Here is an 11546-nt window from a genome sequence, read left to right as displayed (position 1 = left end):
TCGTCCAATGTATTCCAAGTGTCCTGAGTGGGTAGCATCCAGAATTTACTTGAAACAAAGTCATTTAGAATGTTTTTAGAGCATAAACAGTAGTGTATAGGATTTCCTGAAAGCGTGTTCACGGCGCTACGGAAACCGCGGCAGACCAACCCAGATGAAAGTGCGCATTCAGCTCAGCAAAGAACTCATGCTCTTTCTCAACACTGAAGTCCTCAGACATTTTTCTTTCGTTGTTTCTTTCTTTGCACAGGTAAACAGCACATTTCTTCTTATACGCTTGCATTATTGGCAGAGCAGACGCTGAATGCGCACTTTCATCTGGTTTGGTCTGCCGGCTTCCGTAGCGTCGTGAACGCGCAAGTGCGCGCTTTCAGGAAATACTATACACTACTGTTTATGCTCTAAAAACATTCTAAATGACTTCGTTTCGAGTCAATTCTGGATGCTACCCACTCAGGACACTTGGAATACATTGGACGAGCAGTATGGAGGAATATTGACACGTTTTTTGTGGACTTTAATGGACCTCTCTGTCTCGGGCACCATAGACCTCCATTATTTGAAAGTCAGCAGACAGCAAGAAGCCTCCCAGATCTCCAGATGCATTTGAGATATTAAAAAAGTACTCCAGGGTGTTGTTCAGCATGGGGGTGAGTAGAAAATGAAGGCTAATCATGTTTTGGGTGTACTATTCCTTTAATAACTTCATAAGTGACAAGGCAAATAAATAAATATAGTCTTATAATACAGGAGTTTGAACTATCCCAGGTAAGAAAGTACCCCATCTTACATCTATAAACCGTCATACTTGGTGCTTTCTGCCAGAGGCCTATTAATTAAGACTGAAACAGTCCGATTAATCGTTATCTCATTTACTAACTGAATAATTGATGTCTGCCGTATGCCAATTCTGTAAAAATCTCCTATTAAGCTACCCTTGTTATCAGATAATTAATATTTTTTTTATGATATGAGCTGATTAAAGCAGACCTTAAGCCTCTTTATGTCATTACTAGATGTCAAGATAATGTCTTCCAGATAAAGCGACTGAATAAGTTTGTTTTTCATGTGTCAAGAGTAACAACGTGCCTTTTCTGAGTTTAAAATAAGAATATTCATTCAAGTGTGACTTTCCTGTGGTATCAAGCTTTATGGATAAATAAAGCTCTGGGTTATAAGCGGGTTTTTTCAGTAATAGTCATGAAACACTGGGACAGTATGGGCAACTGTTTAGCAGTGGTGTCAAAAGTTCACACATTTGTTACTTAAGTAGAAGTATAGATACTGCAGTTTAAAAACACTCTGGTAAAAGTTGAAGTATAAACTTGACCTCTTTATTCAAGTAAAAGTGAAAAAGTATGCACTCCAAAAACTACTTAAAGTATAAAAGTATAAAGTAACCTTAAAAAACCCCCAGCAAGATGCCACTATAAGAACTGAAAGCTCAATTTTTCGACTATTTTAAAAATTCTTTGAGATAGGGCAAAGGATGAGGGAGGTCTTGTTGGTATCCGTCTTCATCTCCCGATATGCTCTCGCCTGTGTCCGACCTATTAAACATTTCACCATCTTTTTCTGAATCCAACATTGTAGCATGGCAAAGACAATTCACATTTGCAGTTTGAAGAACACCTGCTTGCTTCTGATGATTTCCTTTAGCTAACCAATGAGTGTTTGCATTATATGACTCATCCAATTACACTAGTTTTCACTAGATGAGGATGGAGCCAATGATCTGCATTGAATGACACACATGACGTGAAATATATATTTATATACATTAAACCGAAGCCAAGAGTAATGAGTAACCTTTGCTTTAAAAATGTAAGGAATAGAAAGTACAGATACTTGTGTGGGTAGAAGAAAAATAATAACAATAATTAATGGAGTAAAGTATAGATACTAAAAAGTGTACTTAAGTACAGTAATGAAGCATTTTTACTGCGTTACTTGACACCTCTGCTGTTAAGTAAGGCCTGCAGGAGTCCCTTTGGGTTCTTTCTCTGTCAAGATCTTGTTAATAGCTTCAAAAAACATATTGTTCCGGTACAACACTTTAACAGGCATACCTGGGCTGTGTGTAGATATTTTAGCTCATGTGAAGGTTTAACCATCAGCTCATATCAGGGGAAAAAGAGTTCACACTTGTATGGCAAATTCTTGTTTTTTTTTACTATTACAGCTGTATGTCTCACTACCCATCCTATGAAAACAAACAAACATTCGACATCTATTTTTAAGGTCAGTGTATGTAAAGAAGAAATACCTTCTGTAAACACAGCTCTAGGCTGATAAAGGAAGAGCAGAATGTTTGAAATCTTTCCTCCGTCTTCTTTAGTAATACTGACATCCAGACTGAAGGGATCACCAATCATTGCTTTGCATTCAAACACACACAAAATAAAAACAATTTAGTCCATTTCCATATTATCTTTAAGATTTCACCTCTAGATTTCAGCTTCATGGGTTGAAAGATGTTTAGTCATTTATTATTTTAGGTTGTAATCTTAAACTTCGCCAACAATTGATAGCATGAATCAACGAACAGGAGGCTCAGTCTAAAAAACAGAGATACACAATTTATTTCTTTTATTTGTGATTTCATAGTTTCTATTTCATTGTGATTTGCAACCATTAAGCCCGCCCCACCTTTAAGGCTATGTGAAAATGAAATCACCTTAAAATGAATATAATGACTTTTAGCTTGGTCAGTTTAGTCCAATGTTATCTGTGCTCTAAGGTTTTTGCTGGTTTGTCTGCAGCAGGTGGAGCTTTTTGTTGTGTCCAGACAGGAAGGGGATGGACATCGCCCCCTGCCGGTATGCTTGGATACGACAGGAGGTTTCCTTTTTTCCTGAAAGAAAAACAGCACTATAAAGAAGTTATTTGCAGCTGGCTTGACTCACTGCAACCTCAAAAGATTGCAAAAGAGTAGATCTTGTACAGTTATATATATGCATTAAAGGAATGCATAAAGGTGCATTTAAAATCTCAAGCATCATGTCTCTGGAACATTAAACCCAAGAATAAATGAATTGATTTACAAATATCCACAATAATTAAGTGTAAATCCACTAAATTGATATTAATTAAGAATAATATCTAATAACTTTAAGTAGTAAATTTGGTAAATGCAAAAACAAAGATTAACCATAAAGCATATCAAATAACTACAAATACCAAAATAATTGTACGTTAATATTGGACTCCTACAGAAATCCTGCATCTATTTACCGTAATTAAAAAGTGTATAATGTGTTTACCCCATGTACCCTGATCAAATGCATGATATCTGACAAGTGCATTACAAATTATTTCTACAATCAGAAACAAAAAGTTCGTAAGGTAAAATATACTTTATTGATCTTACAGTGGAGAATTTTACTTGTTGCATCGGCTCAACAGTCAAAAGAAGGTGCCAAAAGGAGGAAAAGGTGCATGGGGTATATACAGTGCTTCCATATATATCTATATATAACAGCTGACGTCTCTTATTTAACATGATTACTGCACAGGGTAGTAGATAGTGATTTCCCATTAATTCTGATATTTATAATCATTATAATTAAATATATATATATCCTACTGATCATTTTGTTGAGGAATCTGTTGTAAATTTGGTCAAAAATTATCCCTGTTAAACACATTTTATATACCATATTTACTTACCATATTTGCGATCATTGGAGCAGAAAGAATTATAGTCAAAGGAATTGTTTGTAGAGCTGCAATACCAGACTGGGCCAAAAAGACAAGTGTGAAACAAAAACCTTCAGCAGTGAGGTCTCCATTAGTCATGAACTATTAACTTCTTCTTGCATGAATTTGACTGGTATCACATCCCACTTTGCCCACTATAAAAACAGTTTGTGTTTGCTTTTGGATTGTTGGCTGATTTTAATATCTAATTTTGCTCCAGTTTCAGTTTCTACGTGTTCATTTTAGGTGAAGTTGTATAATTTGAAGCTGATAGTTCATCTGTGATTAATCCAAATACTTAACTGCAATTATTGTGCCATTCTGGAAATGAAGGTCAACTGGTCTGAAGCTACCACTACTGTGCTCAGACTGCTGCAGGTCTAAAAAAAAAAAAAAAAATACTTTCTTGGTTTTTATCTCAGTCGCAGTCTCTTGAACCTCAGTGCTTCCTGGTTCCCACCGCCCTATCCTGGCTCTGACCATATCTGATTCCGTAAGCAGCTTGCAAACAGAATCAATTGTTATATAATAGTTGCTGGCTATGCTGGGTTATAAGACATTCTAGTATGTTCAGTAGAAGGTATGCCTTAATTAGCTATAATGTGTCACACTAACATTTTGTGAATCAAGCAACTCCACAAAAGTTTAAACTTGTGCATAAAAAAACACCCATAAAGTAATAATGCATTTTAATGTTGAATATTTTTTTTCTCTGCAAGATATTAAACTTAAAGGGGACCCAAGCTGAATAAAAGACAATAAAAAAAAAAATGCTTCACAAATTCAATCTCATCTTTATTCAAGTGAGAATTTAAAACCTCATCCTTTCCCCTCAGTTTAGGACATTACACCACCTGGTGGTGAGTTTTGATAATGCATGCTTCAAAAGCGTTATCAAATTCAGTGGTAAAACCATAAAATAAAATAATACAAAATATGAGTACACTGAATTCAAAGCTTAGTCTTATCTTATATCCATTCATCATTGCTTTTTTTTTTTTACAATTCCCTCATAACTTTTCAAAAACTTGAAAACTAAAATTCAACAATTAAAAATAGAGCCGTTTTCCAAACACTTTTCTCCTCCATAATACATGCCAGCACTTCTCTATGTTTGTGCTGTGACTTAAGAAGTGAGCATGCTGCGGAGGAATTTGATGAGGAGCTGATGACGCCTTCAGGCAGAGAAAAACAGACGTTATGCAAGTTTTTCCCTCTTTTCTTCCACCAGAGTGTATGTAACAGCAGCTGAACCGAGTCCTGGGTTATAGAATCTAAAAACAGACTGGATAGAAAGTTTGATCACTTTTTTTTTTTATTAGGACTCACAGAAACAACATTGAAATGGGTAGTCTTATTCTTACAGACAAAACTGTGTAACATATTTGTGGATTTTAGTTTTTTTAAAATCACCATCGTCATGGTTGACATCCTCTGCTGAGGTATTTTAATGCCTTGAGTCTGAAATGAACAATGAGACGTCTCAGGGGAACATTTTGTTCTTTATTTCACAGAGGAGAAAACAGATTGGTTACATAATATATGCAGGAAAACTTTGTTTCCCCATAAAATCAATTAATGGAATAAGACAAAATACAGAAATGTTTCAAATAAACAAAACAGGTTAGTGAGCTACATTACCACCGGCTGCTATCCTCTTCTTAAACCCTGTAGGGCAGGGCTGACCAGAGCAGTTCTTCAGCTGGCAGCTTTAGCATGTGTACAGGAACATAAAGCTTGCCAGTGAAGAACTGCTGTGAGTCAGCCAGGCAGAACCTGAGCAGTTGAAGCCTTCAGTCTCAGGTTGACACACCTCATTCGTATCAAACTGCAACTCCTTCCTCCTTCTGAGTTTAGCTGCATGCATCCCTGCAGAAAGAGAAGAACAGACTGTTAAACTTCCTCTATAAAGTTTCTACACGAAGCGTAGGAATGAGGTGGCCTGTAGCCAGTCACACACGTCCGGCAAGTGGGCGACGAGGGAGCCAGAGCGAATGGCTCCCTCGAACGATCAGCTGCGATGAATTGGCTGAAACTAGATGATATGTAGAAGCGCCTGAGGAGATGCACACAAACACAAGAGATCATACGGCGGATTACCAGCAGCCGCCGCTCGGATCTGCTTGTGCAGGTTGCGTAGGCCACCGGAAAATAAATTCTTGGATGTTCTTTTAGTTATTTGAAAATCACAGGCGGCATGACAGTAAATCACAGTTACTGTGGTTACAGGATGAGCGAGCGATGAAGAGGAGCCGACAGCCTGCGCATGAAACACTGCAATCGTCTCAATAAGAGCCATGCAGACAGCTTTTTGTAAAACATTAAAGGATGTTCAGGAGATTTAAATATTATCTACATACTGCAGAAAACTGCTAATGTGTAGATTAATCAAAGAAATATTAATTTTTCCATTACTATCCCAGTGTAAAACCAACACGGTCTGATTGGCTGCTTCTAGCCACACGGTCTTAGTTCCTGTAAAGCAGTGAAACCAGGCTGAACCAGTTCACTTTGCACTGCTGGTCAGCAGGCTGAAAAAAAAGGAATCTTAATGTTCCCCCAATAAAAGTAAAATTACACTGCTTAGGTGCATCTCTGGTTGCAGAACCAGAAGGTCTGTAGAAACTGATCTGTGTGCAATCTGTATTTTTTCATTAAGGTTACTCTGTTTTACAGCTATAATATTAATGCTGTTTATATTGTACTGATATTACTGCACCACTAAATACATGCTTGCTTTTAATGTCTGTATAAACAGAGCTGCTTCCGATAAGTAAGTAAAAATTTCACTTTTTTATCTAACTTTTTGTTATGCTTTTGCCTTTCAACTTATACCTTTTTTAATTGTCACTAAAACAGAGCAGTAGTGAAATAAAAGACTGCCTGAATGCAAATGCTCATGCAACGTGAGCAAGTCTGTGCTTCTCCTGCCAGTAGAAAACCTAATCTGGAAAAGATCTGGAGGTGAGGAGGGTGTGCTCGTGTGAGGCTGATGAGTAGCAGTACATGCTGTACATTTCTGCAGGTAGGAGAGAAAAGAATAATCACAGGTATTTAGGTGCATAGCTAGAGGGCGGATAAGAATTAATAGACTTAAACGTGCTGCAAAGCAACCGGTTCTATACTTGCTTAATTAGATAGAACACCAAAGTTCAATAAGAATCTCCTGCTGTAAATGCTGTAGATTCCTTCTGACTGATTTATCAACGTGACCAATGTCTGGATGTGGTGAGTCAGCAGGTTTCCCAACAGCCTGTGCTGGCTTGCAAATGACGCGCACCAGGAACCAATCTCTAGAGAATATCTAAACACAAAACTTCTACTGCAAAAACTGCTTTGGGTTTGTGAGCCAATTAAATCCTCATATCTTCAGGAATACATCGATCCCCTGCAGATTTTTAAGTTCATTTGTTTCAGATTTCTGAAGTCAAGAGTTTAGGCATAATAGTGAGTCCCTCTGTCCAGCTCTGAGGCGGTACTATCTGCAGAATCACATTTAAGCTTCTTTAAAATGCTGATTGAGTTATTTTTCTATTAGAATCTAAATGAAAGAATGTTTCTATTAGTTTTTGGGTCAATTGTCTCTCATATGGACTCTTGAATTATAAAACCCAGCTCCAACTGTGGTCATTTCATTCAGTGCTGACATTGGATTTATCCATTCATATAAGGGTTTGAGTAACTTTTCCTGCACAGCACGATTAGATCACAAATATTCAGATTTAGTTATGTCCATTTAAAGGGAAGCCAAGAGGAACGCAAATTATTTAACACAAATTAAATGGCAAACTATCAAAATCTGACCTCTTTTCCTTGGTTGCTAAAAAAACGGAAAAATTCTGACTTTGCTAAATGCTAATAAAGGTTGAGAAAAAGCTTCAACATGAAAAAATGTGGGTTCATATGGTTATCTGATCTTAAAACGACAGTTATGGCCAATAACAGATTTTAACCAATGCTGTATACTTTAATACTCTTTTGACATCAACAAAAAAATGACCACATTCCTTCAGATAAACACCCACAATCCTTTGCATCACTGTCACATGACCAGACAAACACCATGTGATCAATCTACTCCCTTCCCCCTCCTGAAATAAAAGCAGAAACTGGATGTTAATAAGTATTTGCCTCATTTTACTCATTTGACCGACACAGATATGTTTAAAAATGACCAACATTACTGATGTTAATGCGGATATATCTCTCATCCCTACAGCAAAAGAGAAGGATTTTGAGCTCTGATTGGTGATGATCCTAGCAGACTTAAAAAATCAGATTTCCAAAACATTCATCTTATCACACCCACAGCTGTTAGATTAGGCTTTCAAGACTATGGAGTGTAATGGGCTGCATTAATATTGCTAAATTTACTTCTAAAATTTTCCATTTCCTCCATTACAAATGTGCACAAAAGTGTCGATCCTCTGGCAAATTTGAAAATGTAGAATTCCACAATTGCCCCAAGATTACAGCGTTTCTGTCTGTTGAATCTATTTTTTCTTTCGTGATCACAATCTGCACAATTTGTTGAATAATGGAAACATGCCTAGCATCTCAGGAGATGGGAGTTTGTCCTTCAACCAGTGAGTTGCCGGTTCAAGCCCATTCATGTCTCACCGTCATAGTGTGCCCCAGGGAAGCTATGGGAACACTGTAGCACACCACCATCAGTGGGTGAAGGGCTAAATGGGTTAAGCGGTCATTATATACATTTTATTTATATATGTATTTATTATTTATAATAATAAATTTACATGTTTTAAATATATTAAACCATTTACACAAATTAATATCTGGGTGTTTTATCTCCTAAATATCTGAATTAATGCATTAGCACTTAAAGTAAAGTTGAAAATTATTGTTTGCATCTGCAGACACAAATCACGTGTAAACAGATGCAACCAATAAATTTTAAATTTACTTTAAGCTGTAATGCATTAATTCAGGAAAGAAAGAAAGAAAGAAAGAAAGAAAGAAAGAAAGAAAGAAAGAAAGAAAGAAAGAAAGAAAGAAAGAAAGAAAGAAAGAAAGAAAGAAAGAAAGAAAGAAAGAAAGAAAGAAAGAAAGAAAGAAAGAAAGAAAGAAAGAAAGAAAGAAAGAAAGAAAGAAAGAAAGAAAGAAAGAAAGAAAGAAGTCATGCATATAAATCGTAGAAAGGACACAGAAATAAAAAGGAATACAATATCTACACAAGTGGAATAGTGAAAAAAGTTGTTTTTTTTTTCCCCACACTGTTTTTTCCCCCATATTTTCTCAGACCTGGAAAATACCAACATAAAATTTCCCACCTTGTTTTAGACTTCACGGGTTCATCAAACTCAGTAGAATACAGGATGATAAGAAAAGTAAATCCAGCAGTTCAACAGATGATCATGAGTTTAGTTTCTGGGGACTCTGCTCAGCTCCCATCCGAGCAGCTTATTAGCCTTGACATCAAAGCACTGAAGAGTAGCATTTTCACAGGTTTCTTCCATCTCTGCACCATAACGAGCACCAGGAGGACACCCCGCTGCGCTGAAGGCCCACTGGAGCAGCCAAGCGTCTCCATGTGATCCTTTGAGAATGAGAAGGCGTTGACACCCTTGAATAAGGTCAGGGATGAGGACGTACAGAACACATCCTGAAGGCCGCTGAGAGTCGTAACCATTTGCTGCCACCGCCGCGGACTGAAGCTGAATTGGTTATTTGTTCCATGAAGTGGCGCTCCCTTCGCAGACGTTAACTATGCACAGCCTGGCCTTCTGCGGTGCCACTCTTTCCACTATCTTCACCCCCCCCCCCCCCCCCCCCCCACCCCCCCTGTCCTCACTGGCTCGTCTGTCCTCTCCACCTTCTCTTGGTCAGATCAGACTGTCCTGCATTCCTGACATTCCAACTGCGTATGTTAGAAATTCCACCCGGCTGCTGAGGGCTGAAGCAATCTTCGCTCCTCCTTTTCCATCCCCTCTCTACATCTGTCTTACTCTCAACCAGCCAGACCCTCATCAAACCCCCACCCTGTCTGTGAAGAAACATCGAGGTGAGCAGAGTCACACGACAAGCAGCGTGGAAGGCCTTGAGACAGGCTGTTATACAGGGAGATAACACGCAGTCCGATGACAAAAGCCATGTTTATGGAGGCCACAGCAAGAGCAGTGAAAGAGGAAGGCCAAACAAGCAGGATGTGTGCATCAGAGGAAAATAGGAATGATGACGTACAAAAACGAAGAGGAAACTACTGACATTACAGCTCTTGAAACTGGATTACCACAGACATAACCCTAAAAGGCAAATGAGAGGAGGCAATAACAAACAGCTGGAGCAACTGAATGTGTTCAATTAGCTTTAATCAACATCAACACCCACTTTGTTCTATTCTGGTTCTACAAATTTGAATGGAGTTGGGATTATATACAAGAGATGCACACAAAAAAGAAGATAATTGGAAAGAGGGAGGAAAATGAATGAAAAATAGCTTCCTTAAAGCGTAGCCATTGACTTCGACTGAGCTGTTCTGGAATCATATGTCTATGATGATAGAAATCCTTCCGCTGTATGTTAAGAATCACATCCTGCCAAAAGATGAGCCTCCAGTCTTTTGCCTTAAATGGGTTTTCATCCTGTATTTCCTTCCCTTCTCTTTGTCCCTTCTGAAAGAGAATCCCCACAGCATGCTGCTGCCACCACCATGGTTTCACAGAGGGTAAGGATGACGTGCCGCGTTAGTTTTTGTTTATGGAAGACAAAAAAAAGTTCTCTTTTGACCTCACATGATGGGCGTACCTGTGTTATTATCTTTGTGGTAAACTGTTCGCTGGATGGCCACGCCCTGGAGAGTGCGCTGCAATCGTTTCAATTTTTTTATGATAAATTAAAGAGTATTAACTGGCATATATTAGTCTGAAAAACTTTATTACTGGCCTTTGTGTAGTGGAGGTTTTGAACAATCCTCAGAGGCTTTTGCAAAACAGATTACAATAGTTTGCATTTATTCTTATTTTCGGGTATTTAATTAAATAAAAACAACATGCTAAATACCTCTGCAAAGCCTGCGATACTAGACTAACTATAATGCAGTGCAGCTTTGTTACATAAACGTCAGCAATGAAGCTGCAAAGGGTAACGCGTGAAAAGGAGAAGAACAGATTTTTGCATAATGCGGCTGTAGCTCTGCGAATGGAAAAAACTCAATAATGAAACGCTGAATCCAGGTAGATTCCTCTGTCTGGGTGTGGCCCAGTCAGGAGAGCTTTTTCGTGTCCCAGATTGGAGTTTCTATAACAGACCGGATGTTTCATAATGAGAACGGGGACAAAGACGGAGAAAGGGCGGAGGCTTACGGGCCAGGGAGAGCCTCTTCTTTACACTCTGGTGCTCATGGTTTCCAAGACTTTCATCCTGAGATCACAACAAATAAAGCTTGTGTTTTGACTATCTGAATGTTGTCTTGAATTAGTGACGCTGCATGAGGCCAAAAAGCCTGTCCTCAGGCAGTCGGTGCCATTTTGGCTTGACACTACTCCTTCTTTTGTTGCTTTTCCTCTTTTTAATTGAGCCTGCATAACACATCCCTTCTTACCCCATTCTCCCATGACAAGGCACGCAATAGGAATCAAAGGGTGGAACTCAAGTTGAGCAAGATGGCTTCACTTCTGCAAAAAAAAAAAATTATGAGAGCAACAGAAGCAGCGAAGGAAAACAGCACATGTTGGCAGGATGAGCTGCTCTTTGAGTGACATCCTGTCGTTGGCATATGATCCTCATTGACAGGGTGGACGGATTACGTCACGCTCCGGACAGCAATGGCACAAATGCAGCTCGTGACACAGTCTACTGCGCATTCCTACCAGCACACTGAACTCTGG

General features: G+C 38.5%; 1 long non-coding RNA gene across 1 annotated transcript in view; it reads right to left on the bottom strand.

The window, feature by feature from the left end:
* Positions 1-5119: 5119 nt before the first annotated feature.
* The window catches only part of LOC119796167, a 7656-nt gene continuing 1229 nt past the window's right edge, over positions 5120-11546 (bottom strand). The window contains exon 2 of the long non-coding RNA XR_005282428.1: positions 5120-5568. This is a non-coding gene — a long non-coding RNA (uncharacterized LOC119796167). The remainder of the gene's footprint in view (positions 5569-11546) is intronic.

The sequence above is a fragment of the Cyprinodon tularosa genome, unplaced genomic scaffold (genome assembly GCF_016077235.1).
Source record: "Cyprinodon tularosa strain WSP-4 unplaced genomic scaffold, ASM1607723v1 ctg1143, whole genome shotgun sequence".
Taxonomy (NCBI): Eukaryota; Metazoa; Chordata; class Actinopteri; order Cyprinodontiformes; family Cyprinodontidae; genus Cyprinodon; species Cyprinodon tularosa.
The sequence above is the reverse complement of the archived record's forward strand: the minus strand, read 5'-3'. Positions and strand labels throughout refer to the sequence as shown.